The sequence below is a fragment of the Ammodytes marinus genome (assembly GCF_949987685.1).
Source record: "Ammodytes marinus genome assembly, chromosome: 21".
Taxonomy (NCBI): domain Eukaryota; kingdom Metazoa; phylum Chordata; class Actinopteri; order Uranoscopiformes; family Ammodytidae; genus Ammodytes; species Ammodytes marinus.
In genome coordinates, this window is record NC_137225.1 from 417651 (window position 1) to 429111 (window position 11461).

Sequence of the window (11461 nt, forward strand, 5' to 3'; positions counted from 1 at the left end):
ACAAACTGGTGCTGAAGCTGGAGGAAGTCTCCTGCTCTTCGGTGTAATCTTGAAGAGAGAATTACTTTTTTTGTTGTACGAAACCAGTTCTCCACCACAGCATTACTGTCCCGGGTTTTTCCAAGGTGTTTGAGCATCACACCTGTCCAAAGAGGCACAGTACCACCATACTGGAGAATGATATCCATAAGTTTTGGACAGTAATAAAGATTTGGTTGGACTGCTCCTTCTGTGTCATCATTCTTCCCTGCTTCCTCTTGTGCTTTGGCGATGACATCTTTGATTGGAGCAAAGAACGGGGAGGATTTTGTAAGAGATTTGTTAATCTCTGCGTCTTCAAAATCAACTGCAGTGTGGTCTTCTTCTGTCTCTTTCAATGTTACATTGTCAGTCTTCTGCATTCGTATGGCATCCTGCAGTGCTGTTAGATGTTCCTTACACCCCTTTGAGTCATTCCTTGTTGAAAATACATGTGCCATACACCTTGATATTGACAATACATCACCAAATCTTGTGGAATTCTGCAGGAGGGCAAAACAGTACAAAAAAAAATGTTTTGTCTCCTTTTTGCACTGCACCTTGGACATCTTCATGCTAATCAGCTTCAGCATGTGAGCAGCACAGAGGTGGATGACTGTCAGCTGCTCTGACTGCTGCCCTTGGCATACCTGAAAGCAAAGCTTTAGATACTCTGGAACACTGATGGTGTTGAAGGCCTGAACTACAGCATGTATCATTGCCCAACTGAAATCAGTTTCCACCTTTTGTGGTTTTAGATGTTTCTGAAACAACTTGTAGTAGTCCCGACGCAGGCAAGTTAACCAGTGCAGTATCGTTGGAGTACTTTGGTCAGCCGTTAGCATTTCTGCCAGAGGAACCACAGTTTTGGTTGTCGACATACAGGGAATACAAAGTGCATAGTACAATATAGACTGGCTGGATTGGTCAGGTTTGGCAACGACACTGCCAGTGGCATCCAAATACAGAAAGCAGTTATTTTTCTTTTGTAGGTCTTGCAGAATATTGAGCTGGGTCTCTGAATGGCAATGCACAATAAAAGGAGAGATTGAAATAAACTGCACACTGCTGTGCTTTATTTTGGAGCTGGGATTTTGCTTATCTTGAGTTTGCTGTATAGCAAAGCACTCCATGAAAACATCCTTATCCAGGCGATTCTCAAGATTTTTCTCGCTTGATATTTTTTGTAGCACTTTGAGGGACTTGACATCATTGAGGTTGCCTGCAACAAGTTTCTCTTCATCCGCACTGGCAAGTTTTTTTGTGTGGAGAAGCATGGGAAAAAATTCACCAAGATTGACTTTAATTGTTTCCCGTTCAGGTTGTCGACAGTGTCGTGTGTGCTGTTCATCACAGCTATGGCCGACATTTCCCTGGACTGTTACATGTACCTTAACTTCACCTATTGTGAGATTTGGATCTTCAGCAATAGAGAGTGCAAATGTGACACAGCCTGTGAACTTGCATACAGCGTGAGCCTTCCAATACATCCCTTTGGATTTTCTGCTCTGAAAACATTTGATCTTATTCTCTTTGAATGCGAGGACACAACATTTATTGACTTTGCCTATTTTGTTGCTAATAAGGTCAGTCCAACCCTTTTTTAAGACTATAGCTTTCCTATCGTCTGGTTTGATCGTAGACCCTTGCTCCCTTGTCAGTGTTACATAGAAATCTCTAGTAAAGGATGACGGGTCTGCGTCAAATGATAACCTCCTTTTTATGGTTACGTCTTGTTCTTCTTGGTATGTTGCCTTTTGATCTGTCCTGCAGGAAGGACAGTGCCATGGGGAAATGGCAGCAATGTCCTCTACACTTTGGTAGCCAATGCAACCTGGATGAAACCATTCTTTGCAGATGCTGCATTGAGCATATGGCTCACCAGGGTTGTTTGGCTGTCTGCAGACACAAAATAACATGTCATCAGGGTATGAATTTTCGTTTGCTTCAATGCTGTCACCTGTTTTAACCCTGGTCTGACTCTGAGCAATGTCTTCCGTCTCATCTTGACCCTTTCCTTGATTTGCTTCCTTAATCTCCAACCTGGTGTCTGTGTTTTCCTCATCTTCATTGTTTCCTGTTTTCTCCTCAAGCGCTTTTCCCTCATTGTAACTTTCCACTCTTATTCTTGACTCACTTTCCCCTTTATCGCCATTATTCTCATTTTCGTCTTTATGATTCTTTTTTTTGCAGTCACCTGTTTTCACCCTGGTCTGACTCTGAGCAATGTCTTCTGTCTCATCTTGACCCTTTCCTTGATTTGCTTCCTTAATCTCCAACCTGGTGTCTGTGTTTTCCTCATCTTCATTTTTTCCTGTTTTCTCCTCAAGCGCTTTTCCCTCATTGTAACTTTCCACTCTTATTGGGGCGACTGTGGCTCAGGTGGTTAAGCTGGTTGGCCAATGATCCTAGGGTTGGCGGTTCGATCCCAGCCCGGCCACTTGTGTCATGGTCGTTGTGTCCCTGGGCAAGACACTTCACCCACCTTGCCTCGTGTGAATGTGTATGACTGCTGTATGTTTGAGGTGGTGGTCGGAGGGGCCGATGGCGCTGAATGGCAGCCTCGCTTCTGTCAGTCTGCCCCAGGGCAGCTGTGGCTACTATGGTAGTTTACCACCACCGGTATGACTGTGTGTGAACGAATTGTCTGGAACCCTGTAAAGCGCTTTGAGTATCATGAAAGGCGCTATATAAATCCAAGCAATTATTAATTATTAATTATTATTCTTGACTCACTTTCCCCTTTATCGCCATTATTCTCATTTTTATCTTTATGATTCTTTATTTTCTGCCTCAGCAGTGCTCTTGTTCTAATTGCCTTTCTGTCACTGTTCCATACAGTGTACAGCCACTTCTTCTTATTAACAGCCTTGTCTTTAAATAATTTCAAAGCTAACGTTTCCCACATGGGGCTGTTCCAAGGGATTTTCTTTGAAAGATTTACAAAAGCTGAGAGTTCAGCCACTATCTTATCCTCTCCTCCTGACTGTGTCCATAAATCTGGATGGCCATGTCTTTGCCCTCTTCTTAATTTATCCATGTTGAAACCTGACAAATCAAAGAAACTCCCATCAGCCAATCAGAAAGCGCATCTGGTTGCCAGGCAGATTTGAGTCACTTTAGAATGTCATGGCGGGAAACGTTAGTTCGAAAGTAACCGACATAGGAGACTGAGAGAGAGACTGTTGAAGATAATAATATCGGCGGCGGCGGTCCGGGACGCAGCCTAGCTTAGCCTAGCTGTCCAACTTCATTGTACAACTACCCCCGGGCAGAAATACCCTCATAAACTCTGGAAAATGAAGCGTGGGGGTTTGAATTGAGCACCGGACCTTATAACCAGCTAGATTAAGATCCGCCGTTCCCTTTCTTTGGTGAGGGACTAAGCAGCGGTGTTTTAGCTACGGGGAAAGATTCCAACGGCTTCCACTATACCTAGCAACTCTTACGGCTACTTGCTGCAGTTGGTGTAGCGCTCACAACGTCAAAACCGTGTTCTGCCTGTAAACAGACGGACTACGGCTCTGACTACAGCGATAGGAGGTGGTGACGTAAGTTCTCGAATGCTAAAAATTCTACTCGACCGCCGTAGCCGTCCTCTCAACCGCCGATGATAATGTTACCAGAGATAACACTACGTGGCTAGTCAACTCCGGTTAAGTTATCCCGTGAGCTCCTCGGGGGCTAAAGTGTATGGTGTCTTGACATGCTGGTTAGAAAGCAACACACTATGTATATTCCTTTTGTCTTTAATAGTTTTTGTGTGGCGTTTGCGGGTTTAGCCATTTCTCTGACAGTCTCTGGACGTGAAGACGTTCCATCAAAATAACGTTCACAATGCATATTGTAGAGAAACGTGAAAATAACGCTCATTTTGACAAGGTGTTTCAGCACCATGGACAGAGAGCGGAGGACAACCCGCGCGCACGCACACACGCACACACACACACACACACACACACACACACACACACACACACACACACACACACACACACACACACACACACACACACACACACACACACACACACACACACACACACACACACACACACACACACACACACACACACACACACACACACACACACACACACACACACACACACACACACAATAGGCTATGTAGACGGTATAAGGTACATTTGACTAAATCAATACCAGCGAAATTATTTAGGCTAGTAGGCCTAAAGCACACTGCAAACACATTAAAACAACACAGGTCCACACACAGCTAGGCTAGGCTACTAAAATAAAAATGTGATTTGTTTTTTACTCACCATTTGACTTTACTTCTTTATGAGGAAAGTATTAGGCTAAACCTTGTTGAGTAAAGATTCAAGAAGGACGGTCAGATCCGAAATGATTAATCAGCCCGGTAACTCCCATCAGCCAATCAGAAAGCGCATCTGGTTGCCAGGCAGATTTGAGTCACATTAGAATGTCACGGCGGGAAACGTTAGTTCAAAAGTAACCGACATAGGAGACGGAGAGAGAGACTGTTGAAGAGTATTGTTGCCAGTTATAGATAAATATAGGCTACACAATCCCTGGAGTTTCTAACTATCTCTCTCTTTCTCTCCTCTCTCACACTGAGCACCAAAATACAACCTATTGGCCTTCAACTCACGTTCACAATGCATATTGTAGAGAAACGTGAAAATAACGCTCATTTTGAAAAGGTGCAGCACCATGGACAGAGAGCGGAGGACAACGCACGTGGGGGTGCTATAGATTTGACTAAATCAATACCAGCGAAATTTAAGCACACTGCAAACATAGTCAGACAACACATAGGCCCACACACAGCTACTAAATATAAAAAAATTAGCCTATTGGTTTTTAACTCACCATTTGACTTTACTTTTTTACAGGTAGGCTAAAGTATTAATCCTGTGCGCTTCATAAATACACCTGCTTCTTTTATAGCCTATGCAGACACCTGAGACATGCTGCAATGGTGTATTGGAAAGAACCACCACATTATATAGCCTACAATTTATCATGATTTAACAGCAGCAGCTATTGCCATTTACATAGGCTGATTGGGGTCAACTGGGGAAAAATGCGCCGCAGGACGCATTTTTTTTTTTAAACAAAGTTTTCCGAGGAACACTTGAATGTTGCATTTGCCGTCGCTCATCTCGCCCCGACCTTCCTCATAAAGTAGCATAACTGGAGACCAACCCAACAAAACGGATAACGAGACAAACTTGTGATTATTAAACCAGAAACACAAGACGATGTAGGCTAAATTCCAGCAGTGCACTTCACAAAGCCAAGCCAGACTATTGCTGTGGGCTTGAACTGTTACAAGAGGTGAATTTATGAAGCGCACGGTCAACAAAATGTAATGGAGGACTGTATGCTTGTTGGTTAGGAGTTTGTAACCACTGTGGTGCATCGGTAAGAATGCAAAAGTAACGAGGGTTGTCTCTTCACAGATTTATTGAACAGTTTGCAAGCACATGTGTAGCGTGTGTGTGGTAAGTGTGGTTCTGAAACAGAAACATAACAATAATAATCAGTCTAAATAATATACATTATTATTATGAACAGAAGTTAAATGCTCTGCCATACATTATGTACAGATAAACCAATACGTTTTAATTCCTAGGTTAACCTAATGTTAACACAATTACAGTGAATCCGAAATAATAAATGAAGTGGCTCCAATAAGTTCAATAAAACTTATCAGTAAACATATGCATCAACATTAACACATACAAAATACTGGCCATAACGTACAGCGTTAACTCAAATAACTGCTCTCACATTAAACAATCCAGAGTTTGCAGACAAATTACAATATACATAATACAATATACAATATACAGACTTGTAACCATGTAAATAATACTCACGGTTCTATGGACGCACACATAACCCTTAATGCCGAAAATACTGTCAGCAAACACACCCAAACTGTAGCCTAGTCGGTATATAGGACCGTCGGCCTAATGCGCATCCTTTTTGAATAATCTGACACGGCACTTTGGACCAATGCGTTCCGTTTTCTCAACATCCCCCGCACACACACAGACATGCACGAACACTGCTGCGTAGCTACCTGGTCTATTGAACTATGCTTTATAAAGCATAGTTTTATAGATGAGGTACCTATATGCCTACATTATATAGCCTCACTGTGATAATCTAGTCCCGTTTTGAAGAGTCTAGGTGCAGTGGTTTTCAATCAGGACCAGTTCTAATGCGGTCTGGACCCCAAAAAAACCTTGAAATGTATCTTTATTGCATTTTCACAAATAGAATAAAAGTTTCACAAATCAGAAACTATGTTTCCTACAAAGTATAGCCTCTCTGTGATATTCTAGTCCAGATTTGAAGAGTCTAGGTGCAGTGGTTTTCAATCAGGACCAGTTCTAATGCGGTCTGGACCCCAAAAAAACCTTTATGTATCTTTATTGCATTTTCACAAATAGAAAAAAGGTTTCACAAATCAGAAACTATGTTTTCTATAATGTATAGCCTCTCTGTGATATTCTAGTCCAGATTTGAAGATTCTAGGTGCAGTGGTTTTCAATCAGGACCAGTTCTAATGCGGTCTGGATCCCTAAAAGGCATTAAGATGTGCATTATTTGCATTTTCACAAATAGAATAAAAGGTTTCACAAATCAGAAACTATGTTTCCTACAATGTATAGCCTCTCTGTGATATTCTAGTCCAGATTTGAAGAGTCTAGATGCAGTGGTTTTCAATCAGGACCAGTTCTAATGCGGTCTGGACCCCCAAAAAACCTTGAAATGTATCTTTATTGCATTTTCACAAATAGAATAAAAGGTTTCACAAATCAGAAACTATGTTTTCTATAATGTATAGCCTCTCTGTGATATTCTAGTCCAGATTTGAAGAGTCTAGGTGCAGTGGTTTTCAATCAGGACCAGTTCTAATGCGGTCTGGACCCCTAAAAGGCATTAAGATGTGCATTATTTGCATTTTCACAAATAGAATAAATGTTTCACAAATCAGAAACTATGTTTCCTACAAAGTATAGCCTCTCTGTGATATTCTAGTCCAGATTTGAAGAGTCTAAGTGCAGTGGTTTCAATCAGGACCAGTTCTAATGCGGTCTGGACCCTTAAAAAACCTTTATGTATCTTTATTGCATTTTCACAAATAGAAAAAAGGTTTCACAAATCAGAAACTATGTTTTCTATAATGTATAGCCTCTCTGTGATATTCTAGTCCAGATTTGAAGAGTCTAGGTGCAGTGGTTTTCAATCAGGACCAGTTCTAATGCGGCCTGGACACCTAAAAACCATTAAAATGTGCATTCTTTGCATTTTCACAAATAGAATAAAGGTTTCACAAATCAGAAACTATGTTTTCCATAATCTAAAGCCTCACTGTGATATTCTAGTCCAGATTTGAAGAGTCTAGGTGCAGTGGTTTTCAATCAGGACCAGTTCTAATGTGGTCTAGACCCCAAAAAAGCGTTGACATGTGCATTTATTGCATTTTCACAATTAGAAGAAAAGTTTCACAAATCAGAAACTATGGTTCCTACAATGTATAGCCTCTCTGTGATATTGTAGTCCAGATTTGAAGAGTCTAGGTGCAGTGGTTTTCAATCAGGACCAGTTCTAATGCGGTCTGAACCCCAAAAAAACCTTGAAATGTATCTTTATTGCATTTTCACAAATAGAAAAAAAGTTTCACAAATCAGAAACTATGTTTCCTACAAAGTATAGCCTCTCTGTGATATTCTAGTCCAGATTTGAAGAGTCTAGGTGCAGTGGTTTTCAATCAGGACCAGTTCTAATGCGGCCTAGACCCTTAAAAACCATCAAAATGTGCATTCTTGGCATTTTCACAAATAGAAAAAAAGATTCACAAATCAGAAACTATGTTTTCTATAATGTATAGCCTCTCTGTGATACTCTAGTCCAGATTTGAAGAGTCTACGTGCAGTGGTTTCAATCAGGACCAGTTCTAATGCGGTCTGGACCCCAAAAAAACCTTGAAATGTATCTTTATTGCATTTTCACAAATAGAAAAAAGGTTTCACAAATCAGAAACTATGTTTTCTATAATCTATAGCCTCACTGCGATATTCTAGTCCAGATTTGAAGAGTCTAGATGCAGTGGTTTTCAATCAGGACCAGTTCTAATGCGGCCTAGACCCTTAAAAACCATCAAAATGTGCATTCTTGGCATTTTCACAAATAGAAAAAAAGATTCACAAATCAGAAACTATGTTTTCTATAATCTATAGCCTCACTGTGATATTCTAGTCCAGATTTGAAGAGTCTAGGTGCAGTGGTTTTCAATCAGGACCAGTTCTAATGCGCCCTAGACCCTTAAAAACCATCAAAATGTGCACTCTTGGCATTTTCACAAATAGAATAAAAGTTTCACAAATCAGAAACTATGTTTCCTACAAAGTATAGCCTCTCTGTGATATTCTAGTCCAGATTTGAAGAGTCTAGGTGCAGTGGTTTTCAATCAGGACCAGTTCTAATGCGGTCTAGACCCCAAAAAAGCGTTGACATGTGCCTTTATTTCATTTTCACAAATAGAAAAAAAGTTTCACAAATCAGAAACTATGTTTTCTATAATGTATAGCCTCTCTGTGATATTCTAGTCCAGATTTAAAGAGTCTAGGTGCAGTGGTTTTCAATCAGCACCAGTTCTAATGCGGTCTGGACCCCAAAAAAACCTTGAAATGTATCTTTATTGCATTTTCACAAATAGAAAAAAGGTTTCACAAATCAGAAACTATGTTTTCTATAATCTATAGCCTCACTGCGATATTCTAGTCCAGATTTGAAGAGTCTAGGTGCAGTGGTTTTCAATCAGGACCAGTTCTAATGCGGCCTAGACCCTTAAAAACCATCAAAATGTGCATTCTTGGCATTTTCACAAATAGAAAAAAAGATTCACAAATCAGAAACTATGTTTTCTATAATGTATAGCCTCACTGTGATAATCTAGTCCAGATTTGAAGAGTCTAGGTGCAATGGTTTTCAATCAGGACCAGTTCTAATGTGGTCCAGATGCAAAAAAAGCAGTGAAATCTCCCCTCTTTCTTTCAAACAAGCTTAATAAAGGTTACATCAATTGTAAACTGTTTTTAAAGAATGGTTAGACTCTCTTAGATAATCTAGACTAATTAATGTGGCTTTACCGCGGTGATTTAGGAGGTTAAACAACGGAGAATCAGTCGCTCCGCAGCTCCTTAAGAATCCCTTAACTTTTCCTTAACTGCCGAATCGGCTGCTGCGAATCAGCTGCCAACTTCAGCGTCGTTACCCCTAGAACCAATTGCTCTTTTACTCAATGATGACTCACAAATTGAACTGAGTCAGAAACAAAGAAAGCTATGGCTTGCTGGATTAACAGCTGCCAAAAAACTTATAGGCAGCGCTGGCTACCACCTCACAGACTGTACACCAAGAAATGGCTACAGTATTTCCAGGATGTGGTCATGCTAGAACTGTCCACAGCCCGGGTAAACAAAGCTAAGGCCACTACGTTGGAAATGTGGAAAGAGGCTGCCTCTGTTATAACAGACCTACTTAAAAAGTAGAAATTACATAATTTGTTAACATTTTAGTGTAAGGCTAAACCGAGGTAAAGGGAGGGAGGGGGGATAGGGGCCGCCAGCGGGAGGGGGGGAAACGGGGTGGGGGGGAGGGAAGAAAAGAGGGTAAAATGTTTATTACAATGTTTTATTTTGTGAATTTGAAATAAAAAAACAATTGTTCACAAAAAAAAAGCAATAAAAGAATCCCATTTTTGCAAAATGTATTAGTGCTGCCTTTCACTGTTTATTTAATTTTTTCTAATTTTAAAAAGAACATAACGTCTTTCGACATTCATTTTTACCACATTAATCCTACCTATCAATGACAGAGGAAGAGAATTCCACCTCTTGAAATCTAGTCCAAGCTGGGTAACCAAAGGGACATAATTGGCAGAATAGAGAGAGGGCAAGGTGCGGGTCACATTAATCCCTAAATATTTAAACCATGAGTGGCTGATCTTAAAAGGAATATCGGGCTGTTTGAGTTGTAAAGCTAGGGTGTTTATAGGATAGCATTCACTTTTAAGTAGATTAACTTTATAGCCTGAGAAAGAACCAAATCTCTCCAGCAATGATAAAATTGGCAGAATAGTAGTCAGGGGGTCCGATATATACAAAAGAAGGTCGTCAGCATAAAGAGACAATTTTAAGTCAATGCCAGAACGAGGAATGCTGTGAAAGTGGGGGAGAGATCTTAAAGCAATTGAGGGGGTTCTATGGCCAAAGCTAAGAGTAGGGGGGAGAGGGGGCAGCCCTGTCTAGTACCACGTGACAATGTAAAATATTTAGACCGGGAATTATTTGTGTGGACACTGGCTTGAGGGTTGGTATACAGAAGCCGAATCCAATAAATAAACCTGTTCCCTAAGCCAAACTGTTGTAGAACTTCAAAAAGATAATGCCATTCTACCCGATCAAATGCTTTCTCAGCATCGAGCGAAATAACAACTTCGGGCGTTGAGGCGGAATGACCAGAGAAAATTACATTTAAAAGTGTTCGGACATTGAAAAACAGATGACGCCCTTTGATGAAACCATTCTGTTCTTCTGATATGACGACAGGAAGAATCTTTTCAAAACGAGTTGCTAAGGTTTTAGCTAAAATCTTAACACCAACATTAAGAAGTGACAGAGGCCTGTACGAGGTACAAGAAGTAGGGTCTTTTCCTTTCTTCAAAAGAAGGGATATGGATGCTTGGGTTAGAGTGGGGGGCAATGAACCACGTTCTAGGGACTCGTTAAAAACAGAGTTGAGGAGAGGGGCCAGCTTATTAATACATTTCTTAAAAAACTCAACTGGGAATCCATCGGGCCAGGTGATTTATTGTTTTGCATGGCTTTGATAGAGGATTTAATTTCTTCCTAATTTAAAGGTACATCAAGCTCATTAGCAGTAATGGGATCAACTTTTGGGATATCAAGATTCTGGACTAAAGAAGTAATTTCTGTCGTGTCTGATGATGATTCTGATTCATAAAGCGAGAAATAGAAATCCCTAAAGATGTCATTTATAGAAGTGGGATCAGAGACAAGTGCGCCAGAGCAATCTTTAATTTGTGGAATTAATCGAGAAGTAGTTTGACGTTTCAATTGATGAGCCAGGAGCCTACTCGGCTTATCACCATGTTCATAATAAGTAGCACGAGAACGTACTAAAAGTCACTCAGCGTCTTCTGTCTATCTTCCATGATTGGCTGAGCGATGCCTACTAAGCACTCTCCATGCTACTCGACTGACTCCGAGTTCTGTACCTCACATCAGCACTTATTCACCGTCCATCAGGATTGTACACTTTCTACTGGCACGCTTGTTCAATCTTTAAATTCATTTGTGCTTCGCTCATTGGCTGCATGTCTGTCCTCTTCCAGTTTTCCCTGTTGGTGACGAGACGG